The sequence below is a fragment of the Oncorhynchus mykiss genome, chromosome 12 (genome assembly GCF_057628025.1).
Source record: "Oncorhynchus mykiss isolate SJ-2025 chromosome 12, ASM5762802v1, whole genome shotgun sequence".
Taxonomy (NCBI): Eukaryota; Metazoa; Chordata; class Actinopteri; order Salmoniformes; family Salmonidae; genus Oncorhynchus; species Oncorhynchus mykiss.
The window spans coordinates 1,976,832-1,989,808 of NC_143033.1; positions in this window are offsets into that span (position 1 = coordinate 1,976,832).

Consider the following 12,977-nt stretch of genomic DNA (forward strand, 5'->3'; position numbering starts at 1 on the left):
TTATTCTCTCCATCTCTCCAGGTTCATTACTCTCTCCAGGTTCATTACTCTCTCATCTCTCCGGGTTCATTACTCTCTCCAGGTTCATTACTCTCTCTGTCTCTCCAGGTTCATTACTCTCTCTGTCTCTCCAGGTTCATTACTCTCTCCATCTCTCCAGGTTCATTACTCTCTCCATCTCTCCAGGTTCATTACTCTCTCCAGGTTCATTACTCTCTCATCTCTCCAGGTTCATTACTCTCTCCATCTCTCCAGGTTCATTACTCTCTCTGTCTCTCCAGGTTCATTACTCTCTCCATCTCTCCAGGTTCATTACTCTCTCTGTCTCTCCAGGTTCATTATTCTCTCTGTCTCTCTAGGTTCATTACTCTCTCCGTCTCTCCAGGTTAATTACTCTCTCCGTCAGCTGATTGTGTAGCAGGACGTCTTCTAAAACTCCTATACTTTATACCACTGGCTCACATTTATTTATACATTTCTTTTTACATCAGCCGATGTCACAAAGTACTGTACAGAAACGCAGCCTCAAACCCCAAACAGCAAGCAATGCAGATGTAGAAGCACGGTGGCTAGGAAAAACTCCCTAGAAAGACCGGAACCTAGAAAGAAACCTAGTGAGGAACCAGGCTCTGAGGGGTGGCCAATCCTCTTCTGGCTGTGCCGGGTGGAAATTATAACAGAACATGGCCAAGATGTTCAAACATTCATAGATGACCAGCAGGGTCAGATAATAATAATCACAGTGGTTGTAGAGGGTGCAACAGGTCAGCACTTCAGGAGTAAATGTCAGTTGGCTTTTCATAGCCAATCATTCAGAGTTAGAGACAGCAGGTGCGATAGAGAGAGTCGAAAACAGCAGGTCTGGGACAAGGTAGCATGGCCAGTGAACAGGTCAGGGTTCCATAGCCGCAGGCAGAACACTTCAAACTGGAGCAGCAGCATGACCAGGTGGACTGGGGACAGCAGGAATCATCAGGCCAGGTAGTCTTGAGGCATGGTCTTAGGGCTCAGGTCCTCCGAGAGAAGAGAGATAGAAAGAGAGAGAGAGAGAAAGAGAGAGAAAAGGAGACAGAGAAAGAAAGAGAGAATTAGAGGGAGCATACTTAAATTCACACAGGACACATGATAAGACAGGAGAAATACTCCAGATATAACATACTGACCCTAGAAACCGACACATAAACTATTGCAGCATAAATACTGGAGGCTAAGACACTAGGGGTCAGGAGACACTGTGGCCCTGTCCAACGATACCCCCGGACAGGGCCAAACAGACAGGATATAACCCCACCCACATTGCCAAAGCACAGCCCCCACACCACTAGAGGCATTTCTTCATCCGCCAACCTCCTACCCTGAGACAAGGCAGAGTATATTCCACAATGATATCCCCCACGGCACGAACCCAAGGGGGGCACCAACCCGGACAGGAAGATCATATCAGTAACTCAACCCACTCAACAGACGCACCCCTCCTAGGGACGGCATGGAAGAGCACCAGTAGGCCAGTGACTCTCTGCCTCTAATAGGGTTAGAGGCAGAGAATCCCAGAGGCGAGAGGGGAACCGGCCAGGCAGAGACAGCAAGGGCCGTTCGTCGCTCCAGTGCCTTTCCGTTCACCTTCACACCCCTGGGCAAGACTACACTCATAGGACCTACTGAAAAGACGAGTCTTCAATAAAGACTTAAAGGTTGAGACCGAGTTTGCGTCTCTCACATGGGTAGGCAGACCATTCCATAAAAATGGAGCTCTATAGGAGAAAGCCCTGCCTCTAGCTGTTTGCTTAGAAATTCTAGGGACAGTAAGGAGGCCTGCGTCTTGTGACCGTAGCGTACGTGTAGGTATATAGGGCAGGACCAAATCAGATAGATAGGTAGGAGCAAGCCCATGTAATTCTTTGTAGGTTAGCAGTAAAACCATGAAATCAGCCCTAGCATTAACAGGAAGCCAGTGTAGAGAGGCTAGCACTGGAGTAATATGATGCAATTTTTGGGGTTCTAGTCAAGATTCTAGCAGCTGTGTTCAGCACTAACTGAAGTTCATTTAGAACTTTATCCGGGTAGCTGGAAAGTAGAGCATTGCAGTAGACTAACCTAGAAGTGACAAAAGCATCAATAAAGTTTCTGCCAAATTTTTGGACAGAAAGATTCTGATTTTTGCATTGTTACAAAGATGGATAAAAGCTGTCCTTGAAACAGGTCCTTCACAGTTTTATTTGAGACGACTGTACAACCATCAAGAATAATTGTCAGATCCAACAGAAGATCTTTGTTTCTTGGGACCTAGATCAAGCATCTCTGTTTTGTCCGAGTTTAAAAGTAAAAAAATTGCCTCCATCCACTTCCTTATGTCTGAAACAAAGGCTTCCAAGGAAGGACATTTTGGGGCTTCACCATGTTTCATTTAAATGTACAGCTGTGTGTCATCCGCATAGCACTGAAAGTTGGCATTGTGTTTCCGAATGACATCACCAAGAGGTCAAATATATAGTGGAAACAATAGTGGTCCTAAAACGGAACCATGAGGAATACTGAAATGTACAGTTGATTTGTCAGAGTACAAACCATTCACAGAGACAAACTGATATCTTTCTGACAGATAAGACCAAAACCAGGCCAGAACTTGTCCCTCTAGACCAATTTGGGTTTCCAATCTCTCCAAAAGAATGTGGTGATTCATGGTATCAAAAGCAACACTAAGGTCTAGGTGCACGAGGACAGATTCAGAACCTTGGTCTGACGCCATTAAAAGGTAATTTACCACCTTCAGAAGTGCAGTCTCAGTGCTGTGATCGGGCCTAAAACCAGACTGAAGCGTTTCGTATACATTGTTTGTCCTCAGGAAGGCAGTGAGTTGCAGATTCTTTGAAATTCTTTGAGCGGATTGGGAAATACGAAATAGGCCGATAGTTTTTTATATTTTTGGGGTCAAGGTTTGGCTTTTTCAAGAGAGGGGTAGGCAAGAGAATGGTCGTGGACAGACAAAATGTCAAAACCAGTTCAGAGTTCAAGAATGGCAGGCAGGCTCAAGGTCAGGCCAGGCAGAATGTTAATGGAATGGAAGGTCAAAACCGAGAGGACTAGTAAAAGGGCACATGGGAAAAACATGCTGGTTGACTTGAACATACAATACCAACTTTTACAGAGAGAAACACAGGGATAAATACACCAGGGAAAATAATTGACACCTGGAGGGGGTGGAGACACAAGGACAGGTGAAACAGATCAGGGCATGACACTAGGTCCTGGCAGTATTGTGCAGACTGAGCTTTGAAGAAATACGCAGATTTAAAGAGGAGTCCGTAATTTGCTTTCTAATGATAATGATCTTTTCGTCAAAGAAGTTCATGAATTTATTACTTTTGAAGTGAAAGCCATCTTCTCTTGAGGAATGCTGCTTTTTAGTTAGTTTTGCAACATTATCAAAAATAAATGTAGGATTGTTCTTATTCTCCTCAATTAATTAAGTTGGAAAAAAAGGATGATTGAGCAGCAGTGAGGGCTCTTCGATACTGCACGGTACTGTCTTTCCAAGCTAGTCAGAAGATTTCCAGTTTGGTGTGGCGCCATTTCCGTTCCAATTTTCTGGAAGCTTGCTTCAGAGCTCAGGTATTTTCTGTATACCAGGGAGCTAGTTCCTCACTTTAATTTTATTTCACCTTTATTTAACCAGGTAGGCCAGTTAAGAACAAGTTCTCATTTACAACTGCGACCTGGCCAAGATAAAGCAAAGTAGTGCAACACAAGCAACAACACAGAGTTACACATAAACAAACGTACAGTCAATAACACAATGACAGATGTTTTTTTGTTTTTGGGGTGCGACTGCATCTAGGCAAGTTAAATGTTAAATGTAGTTCCTCAGTTAGGTGGTTCACCGATATTTGTACTCTAGTGCTTTAGTACTCTGCTCGCTACACAGTGAGGAACGCTGTAAATGCCATCCCAGGAGGCCTGAAAAAAAGTGATTGGGTAGGCTGCATAGATTTCATGACTAGAAGCTCAAAAGAAGAAAACGTCTGGGTTTTTTTTGTAAATTGAAATTTGCTATCATAAATGTTAGCAACACCTCCACCTTTGCTGGATTTGTGGGGGATATGGTCACTTGTGTAACCAGGAGGTGAGGCCTCATTTAACACAGTAAATTCATCAGGCTTAAGCCATGTTTCAGTCAGGCCAATCACGTAAAGATTATGACCAGTGATTACTTCATTGACTATGACGGCCTTGGAAGTGAGGGATCTAACATTAAGTAGCCCTATTTTGAGATGTGAGGTATCACGATCTCTTTCAATAATGACAGGATTGGAGGAGGTCTTTATTCCAGTGAGATTACAAAGGCAAACACCGTCATGTTTAGTTTTGCCTGATCTAGATCAAGACACAGACACGGTCTCAATGGGGATAGCTGAGCTCACTACACTGACTGTGCTACTGACAGACTCCACTATGCTGGCAGGCTGGTAAACAACCTGCTGCTTGGCCTGCACTCTATTTCATTGTGGAGCTAGAGGAGATAGAGCCCTGTCTATGTTGGTAGATAAGATGAGAGCACCCCTCCAGCTAGGATGGAGTCCATTACTCCTCAGCAGGCCAGGCTTGGTCCTGTTTGTGGGTGAGTCCCAGAAAGAGGGCCAATTATCTACAAATTATCTACAAATTATATATTTTGGGAGGGGCAGAAAACAGTTTTCAACCAGCAATTGAGTTGTGAGACTCTGCTGTAGAGCTCATCACTCCCCCTAACTGGGGGGAGGCCAGAGACAATTACTCGATGCCGACACATCTTCCTAGTTGATTTACACGCTGAAGCTATGTTGCATCCTAACATCGTTGGTGCCGACGTGGATAACAATATCTCTATACTCTCTACACTCGCCAGTTTTAGATTTAGCCAGCACCATCTTCAGATTAGCCTTAACGTCGGTAGCCCTGCCCCCTGGTAAACAGTGTATGATCGCTGGATGATTCGTTTTAAGTCTAATACTGCGGGTAATGGAGTCGCCAATGACTAGGGTTTTGAATTTGTCATAGCTAATTGTGGGAAGCTTTGGCGTCTCGGAGTAGAGACCAGAGAAGGCTCGGCCTCAGAATCTGACTCGCTTCTTAATGGGGAGAACTGGTTGAAAGTTTTGTCGGCTGAATGAGCGACACCGGTTGAGCGTTCCTACAGCATTTCCCTCCAGAAGCCGTGAGAAAGTTGTCCGGCTGCGGGGACCGTGTGAGAGGATTTATAGTAACGTTACTATCTGTACTTACTGGGGGCACAGACACTGTTTCATCCTTTCCTACACTGAAATTACCCTTGCCTAAGGATTGCGTCTGAAGCTGGGCTTGTAGAACAGCTATCCTCGCCGTAAGGCGATCGTTCTCCTGTATATTATGAGTACAGCGACTGCAATTAGAAGGCATCATGTTAATGTTACTACTTGGCTTCAGCTGGTGGAGATCCTGACGAACCTTGCGAGGGAAAAAATATATATAAAACGGTAATTAAAAAGTAAAAACCGTAAAGTTGGCAGGTAGCAAAGAAACGATAGCCAGTCATTAAACCTGTAAACAAGTCTAAACATTGGGATGACATTGAATCAATGGGTAAAACTGATTGGATTTGCAAAAAGTAATCAACTTGTTTGTTACAGCAAGGATAATCTCCTCTCTGTATGTTATAGCCAGGATAATCTCCTCTCTGTTTGTTATAGCCAGGATAATCTCCTCTCTGTTTGTTACAGCAAGGATAATCTCCTCTCTGTTTGTTACAGCAAGGATAATCTCCTCTCTGTTTGTTACAGCAAGGATAATCTCCTCTCTGTATGTTATAGCCAGGATAATCTCCTCTCTGTTTGCTATAGTCAGGATAATCTCGTCTCTGTTTGCTATAGTAAGGATAATATCCTCTATGTTTGTTATAGCCAGGATAATATCCTCTCTGTTTGTTATAGCCAGGATAATCTCCTCTCTGTTTGTTATAGCCAGGATAATCTCCTCTCTGTTTGCTATAACCAGGATAATCTCCTCTCCGTTTGTTATAGCCAGGATAATCTCCTCTCTGTTTGTTATAGCCAGGATAATCTTCTCTATGTTTGTTATAGCCAGGATAATGTCTTCTCTGTATGTTATAGCCAGGATAATCTCCTCTCTGTTTGTTATAGCCAGGATAATCTCCTCTCTGTTTGTTATAGCCAGGATAATCTTCTCTATGTTTGTTATAGCCAGGATAATCTCCTCTATGTCTGCTATAGCCAGGATAATCTCCTATCTGTTTGCTGTAGCCAGGATAATCTCCTCTCTGTCTGCTATAGCCAGGGAAATATTCCCTCTGTTTGCTATAGTCAGGATAATCTCCTCTCTGTTTGCTATAGCAAGGATAATCTCCTCTCCGTTTGCTATGGCCAGGATAATCTCCTCCCTGTTTGTTGTAGCCATGATAATTCCCTGTATGTGTTCTATAGCCAGGATAATCTCCTCTCTGTTTGCTATAGCCAGGATAATATCCTCTCTGTTTGCTATAGCCAGGATAATCTCTGCACTGTTTGCTATAGCCAGGATAATCTCCTTTCTGGTTGTTATAGCCAGGATAATATCCTCTCTGTTTGCTATAGCCAGGATAATCTACTCTGTTTGCAATAGCCAGGATAATCTCCTTTCTGTTTGCTATAGCCAGGATAATCTCCTTTCTGTTTGCTATAGGCAGGATAATCTCCTCTCTCTTTGCTATAGCCAGGATAATCTCCTCTCTGTCTGCTATAGCCAGGATAATCTCCTCACTGTTTGCTATAGCCATGATAATCTACTCTGTTTGCAATAGCCAGGATAATCACCTTTCTGTTTGCTATAGCCAGGATAATCTCCTTTCTGTTTGCTATAGGCAGGATAATCTCCTCTCTCTTTGCTATAGCCAGGATAATCTCCTCTCTGTCTGCTATAGCCAGGATAATCTCCTCACTGTTTGCTATAGCCAGGATAATCTACTCTGTTTGCTATAGCCAGGATAATCTCCTTTCTCTTTTCTATAGACAGGATAATCTCCTCTTTCTTTGCTATAGACAGGATACTCTCATCTCTGTCTGCTATAGCCAGGATAATACCCTCCCTGTCTGCTATAGCCAGGATTATCTCCTCTCTGTCTGCTATAGCCAGGATAATGTCCTCTCTGTTTGCTATAGCGAGGATAATCTCCTCTCTGTTTGCTATAGCCAGGATAATCTCCTCTCTGTCTGCTATACACAGGATAATCTCCTCTCTGTCTGCTATAGTCAGGGAAATCTCCTCTCTGTTTGCTATAGCCAGGATAATCTCCTCTCTGTTTGCTATAGCCAGGATAATCTCCTCTCTGTCTGCTATAGCCAGGATAATCTCCTCTGTTTGCTATAGCCAGGATAATCTCCTCTCTGTTTGCTATAGCCAGGATAATCTTCTATCTGTATTCTATAGCCAATATAATCTCCTCTCTGTTTGCTATAGCCAGGATAATCTCCCCTCTGTCTACTATAGCCAGGATAATCTCCTCTGTTTCCTATAGTCAGGCTAATCTTCTCTCTGTTTGCTATAGCCAGGATAATCTCCTCTCTGTTTGCTGTAGCCAGGATAATCCTCTCTCTGTTTGCTATAGCCAGGGAAATCTCTCTGTCTGCTATAGCCAGGATAATCTCCTCTCCGTTTGTTATAGCCAGGATAATCTCCTCTCTGTGTGGTATAGCCAGGATAATCTCCTCTCCGTTTTTTATAGCCAGGATAATCTCCTCTCTGTCTGCTATAGCCTGGATAATCTCTACTCTTTCTCCTGTGCTGTGTTGTAGGCTATGGGATGGCCTGGCATCTCTATTATCCTGCTATAACCAATCCAGCCTCAGGGTTTCTGAAGGAGGTTGGCCTCTCTGTAACCTCTCTGTAACAGCCAGTCATTATCTCCTCTCTGTCTGCTATAGCCAGTCATGATCTCCTCTCTGTCTGCTATAGGCAACCATTATCTCCTCTATGTCTGCTATAGCCAGTCATTATCTCCTCTCTAACTGTGTGCTATAGCTAGTCATTATCTCCACTCTCCATCTCATCTCTGTCTGATATAGCCTGTCATTATCTCCACACTGTCTGCTATATCCAGTCATTATCTCCACTCTAACTGTCTGCTATAGCAGTCATTATCTCCTCTCTAAATGTCTGCTATAGCCAGTCATTATCTCCTCTCTAACTGTCTGAAATAGCCAGTCATTATCTCCTCTCTAACTGTCTGCTATAGCCAGTCATTATCTCCACTCTAACTGTATGCTATAGCTAGTCATTATCTCCACTCTCCATCTCATCTCTAAATGTCTGCTATAGCCAGTCATTATCTCCACTCTAACTGTCTGCTATAGCCAGTCATTATCTCCTCTCTAAATGTCTGCTATAGCCAGTCATTTTCTCCTCTCTAAATGTCTGCTATAGCAGTCATTATCTCCTCTATAACTGTCTGCTATAGCCAGTCATTATCTCCTCTCCTAACTGTCTGCTATAGCCAGTCATTATCTCCTCTCTAACTGTCTGCTATAGCCAGTCATTATCTCCTCTCTAACTGTCTGCTATAGCCAGTCATTATCTCCTCTCTAACTCTCTGGTATTGTCAGTCATTATCTCCCCTCTGTCTGCTATAGCCAGTCATCTCTGTCTGCTATTGCCCGTCATTATCTCCTCTCCAACTCTCTGGTATCGACAGTCATTATCTTCTCTCTAACCGTATGCTATAGCCAGTCATTATCTCCTCTCTAACTGTCTGCTATAGCCAGTCATTATCTCGTCTCTAACTGTCTGCTATAGCCAGTCATTATATCCTCTCTAACTGTCTGAAATAGCCAGTCATTATCTCCTCTCTAACTGTCTAAAATAGCCAGTCATTATCTCCTCTCTAACTGTCTGCTATAGCCAGTCATTATCTCCTCTCTAACTGTCTAAAATAGCCAGTCATGATCTCCTCTCTAACTGTCTGCTATAGCCAGTCATTATCTCCACACTGTCTGATATAGCCAGTCATTATCTCATCTCTAACTGTCTGATATAGCCTGTCATTATCTCCACACTGTCTGCTATAGCCAGTCATTATCTCCTCTCTAACTGTCTGCTATAGCCAGTCATTATCTCCACTCTAACTGTCTGCTATAGCCAGTCACTTTCTCCTCTCTAAATGTCTGCTATAGCCAGTCATTTCTCCTCTCTAAATGTCTGCTATAGCCAGTCATTATCTCCACTCTAACTGTCTGATATAGCCAGGCATTATCTCCACACTGTCTGATATAGCTAGTCATTATCTCCACTCTAACTGTCTGCTATAGCCAGTCATTATCTCCACTCTAACTGTCTGCTATAGCCAGTCATTATCTCCACTCTAACTGTCTGCTATAGCCAGTCGCTATCTCCCCTCTAAATGTCTCATATAGCCAGTCATTATCTCCTCTCTAACTGTCTGATATAGCTAGTCATTATCTCCACTCTAACTGTCTTCTATAGCCAGTCATGATCTCCTCTCTAACTGTCTGCTATAGCCAGTCATTATCTCCTCTCGAAATGTCTGCTATAGCCAGTCATTATCTCCACACAGGTCTGCTATCCAGTCATTATCTCCACTCTAACTGCCTGGTATAGCCAGTCATTATCTCATCTCTAACTGCCTGTTATAGCCTGTCATTATCTCCTCTCTAAATCTCTGTTATAGCCAGTCATGATCTCCTCTCTAACTGTCTGCTATAGCCAGTCATTATCTCCACTCTAACTGCCTGCTATAGTTAGTCATTATCTTCTCTCTAACTGCCTGGTATAGCCAGTCATTATCCCCACACTGTCTGCTATAGCCAGTCATGATCTCCTCTATAACTGTCTGCTATAGCCAGTCATTATCTCCTCTCTAACTGCCTGGTATATCCAGTCATTATCTCCACTCTAACTGCCTGGTATAGCCAGTCATTATCTCCTCTCTAACTGTCTGCTATAGACAGTCATTATCGCCTCTCTAACTGTCTGATATAGACAGTCATCATCTCCACGCTGTCTGATATAGCCAGTCATCTCATCTCTATCTGCTATAGCCAGTCATTATCTCCTCTCTAACTGTCTGCTTTAGCCCGTCATTATCTCCTCTCCAACTCTCTGGTATTGCCAGTCATTATCTCCTCTCTGTCTGCTGTAGCCAGTCATCTCTGTCTGCTACAGCCAGTCATTATGTTCTCTCTGTTTGCTATAGCCAGCCATTATATTCTCTCTGTCTGCTATAGCCCATCATTATCTCCTCTCCAACTCTCTGGTATTGCCAGTCATTATCTCCTCTCTGTCTGCTATAGCCAGTCATCTCTGTCTGCTTTAGCCCGTCATTATCTCCTCTCCAACTCTCTGGTATTGCCAGTCATTATCTCCTCTCTGTCTGCTGTAGCCAGTCATCTCTGTCTGCTACAGCCAGTCATTATGTTCTCTCTGTCTGCTATAGCCAGCCATTATATTATCTCTGTCTGCTATAGCCCATCATTATCTCCTCTCCAACTCTCTGGTATAGTCAGTCATTATCTCCTCTCTAACTGTCTGCTATAGCCAGTCATTATCTCCTCTCTAACTGTCTGCTATAGCCAGTCATTATCTCCTCTCTAACTGTCTGCTATAGCCAGTCATTATCTCCTCTCTAACTCTCTGGTATTGTCAGTCATTATCTCCCCTCTGTCTGCTATAGCCAGTCATCTCTGTCTGCTATTGCCCGTCATTATCTCCTCTCCAACTCTCTGGTATCGACAGTCATTATCTTCTCTCTAACCGTATGCTATAGCCAGTCATTATCTCCTCTCTAACTGTCTGCTATAGCCAGTCATTATCTCGTCTCTAACTGTCTGCTATAGCCAGTCATTATATCCTCTCTAACTGTCTGAAATAGCCAGTCATTATCTCCTCTCTAACTGTCTAAAATAGCCAGTCATTATCTCCTCTCTAACTGTCTGCTATAGCCAGTCATTATCTCCTCTCTAACTGTCTAAAATAGCCAGTCATGATCTCCTCTCTAACTGTCTGCTATAGCCAGTCATTATCTCCACACTGTCTGATATAGCCAGTCATTATCTCATCTCTAACTGTCTGATATAGCCTGTCATTATCTCCACACTGTCTGCTATAGCCAGTCATTATCTCCTCTCTAACTGTCTGCTATAGCCAGTCATTATCTCCACTCTAACTGTCTGCTATAGCCAGTCACTTTCTCCTCTCTAAATGTCTGCTATAGCCAGTCATTTTCTCCTCTCTAAATGTCTGCTATAGCCAGTCATTATCTCCACTCTAACTGTCTGATATAGCCAGGCATTATCTCCACACTGTCTGATATAGCTAGTCATTATCTCCACTCTAACTGTCTGCTATAGCCAGTCATTATCTCCACTCTAACTGTATGCTATAGCCAGTCATTATCTCCACTCTAACTGTCTGCTATAGCCAGTCGCTATCTCCCCTCTAAATGTCTCATATAGCCAGTCATTATCTCCTCTCTAACTGTCTGATATAGCTAGTCATTATCTCCACTCTAACTGTCTTCTATAGCCAGTCATGATCTCCTCTCTAACTGTCTGCTATAGCCAGTCATTATCTCCTCTCGAAATGTCTGCTATAGCCAGTCATTATCTCCACACAGGTCTGCTATCCAGTCATTATCTCCACTCTAACTGCCTGGTATAGCCAGTCATTATCTCATCTCTAACTGCCTGTTATAGCCTGTCATTATCTCCTCTCTAAATCTCTGTTATAGCCAGTCATGATCTCCTCTCTAACTGTCTGCTATAGCCAGTCATTATCTCCACTCTAACTGCCTGCTATAGTTAGTCATTATCTCCTCTCTAACTGCCTGGTATAGCCAGTCATTATCCCCACACTGTCTGCTATAGCCAGTCATGATCTCCTCTATAACTGTCTGCTATAGCCAGTCATTATCTCCTCTCTAACTGCCTGGTATATCCAGTCATTATCTCCACTCTAACTGCCTGGTATAGCCAGTCATTATCTCCTCTCTAACTGTCTGCTATAGACAGTCATTATCGCCTCTCTAACTGTCTGATATAGACAGTCATCATCTCCACGCTGTCTGATATAGCCAGTCATCTCATCTCTATCTGCTATAGCCAGTCATTATCTCCTCTCTAACTGTCTGCTTTAGCCCGTCATTATCTCCTCTCCAACTCTCTGGTATTGCCAGTCATTATCTCCTCTCTGTCTGCTGTAGCCAGTCATCTCTGTCTGCTACAGCCAGTCATTATGTTCTCTCTGTCTGCTATAGCCAGCCATTATATTCTCTCTGTCTGCTATAGCCCATCATTATCTCCTCTCCAACTCTCTGGTATTGCCAGTCATTATCTCCTCTCTGTCTGCTAAAGCCAGTCATCTCTGTCTGCTATAGGTCGTCATTATCTCCTCTCCAACTCTCTGGTATAGTCAGTCATTATCTCCTCTCTAACTGTCTGCTATAGCCAGTCATTATCTCCTCTCTAACTGTCTGCTATAGCCAGTCATTATCTCCTATCTAACTGTCTGCTATAGCCAGTCATTATCTCCTCTCTAACTCTCTGGTATTGTCAGTCATTATCTCCCCTCTGTCTGCTATAGCCAGTTATCTCTGTCTGCTATTGCCCGTCATTATCTCCTCTCCAACTCTCTGGTATCGACAGTCATTATCTTCTCTCTAACCGTATGCTATAGCCAGTCATTATCTCCTCTCTAACTGTCTGCTATAGCCAGTCATTATCTCGTCTCTAACTGTCTGCTATAGCCAGTCATTATCTCCTCTCTAACTGTCTGAAATAGCCAGTCATTATCTCCTCTCTAACTGTCTAAAATAGCCAGTCATTATCTCCTCTCTAACTGTCTGCTATAGCCAGTCATTATCTCCTCTCTAACTGTCTAAAATAGCCAGTCATGATCTCCTCTCTAACTGTCTGCTATAGCCAGTCATTATCTCCACACTGTCTGATATAGCCAGTCATTAT